This window comes from Empidonax traillii, unplaced genomic scaffold (assembly GCF_003031625.1).
Source record: "Empidonax traillii isolate 1590-97213 ecotype Southwest subspecies unplaced genomic scaffold, ASM303162v1 scaffold2498:size38256, whole genome shotgun sequence".
Lineage (NCBI taxonomy): Eukaryota > Metazoa > Chordata > Aves > Passeriformes > Tyrannidae > Empidonax > Empidonax traillii.
In genome coordinates this window covers 15,592-16,364 of record NW_020957691.1, presented here as the reverse complement: position 1 = coordinate 16,364, position 773 = coordinate 15,592, and positions in this window count along the sequence as shown.

Sequence of the window (773 nt, the reverse complement as noted above, 5' to 3'; positions counted from 1 at the left end):
TTCACCTCAGCTAATCAGGGAATGTGTTAAGAGGGCTTTGAAGATAAAAATGGTCTGATTTGGAGGGTGTTTTGGCTGCAGGAGGAAAAAAAAAGGGGGGGAAAAGAGGAAACGGGGAAAAAAGGAGGAGAGAGGGAAAAGGAGTAGAAAAAGGAAGGAAAGGGAGAAGAAAGGGAGAAGGAAAGAGGGGGAAAACAAGGGGAGAAAGGGGGGAAAAAGGGGGGAAAAACAAGGGAACAAATGAGGGAATAAAGGGGAGGAAGAGGGGGAAAGCGGGGGAAAAAAGGAGGAAAAAAGGAGAGAAAAAGGGGGGAAAGGAGGGAAGAAGAGCAAAGGGGGCAAAAGGGGTATAAAGGGAGGAAAAAAGAGAAGGAAGGGGGAAAAGGGAAAGGGGAAAAAGGAGAGAGAAGGGGAGAAAGAAAAAAAGGAGGAAACAAGGAAAAAAAAGGAAGAAAAAAGGAGGGAAAAGGAGAAAAAAGGAGAAAAAAGGAGGAAAAAGAAAAAAAAAAAAGGAGAAAAAATAGAAGAAAAAGGAGAAAAAAGGAGAAAAAAGGGAGGAAAACAGGGATAAAAGGGGAAAAATGAGAAAAAAGGAGATAAAAGGAAGGAAAAAGGAGGAAAAAGGAGAAAAATAAGAAAAAGGGAGAAAAGGGAGAAAAAAAGAGGAAAAAGGGAGAAGAATGAGGAAAAAGGAGAAAAAAAGGAGAAAAAAGGAGAAAAAGGGAGAAAAATAAGAAAAAAGGGAGAAAAGAGAGAAAAAAAGGGTGAAAAAG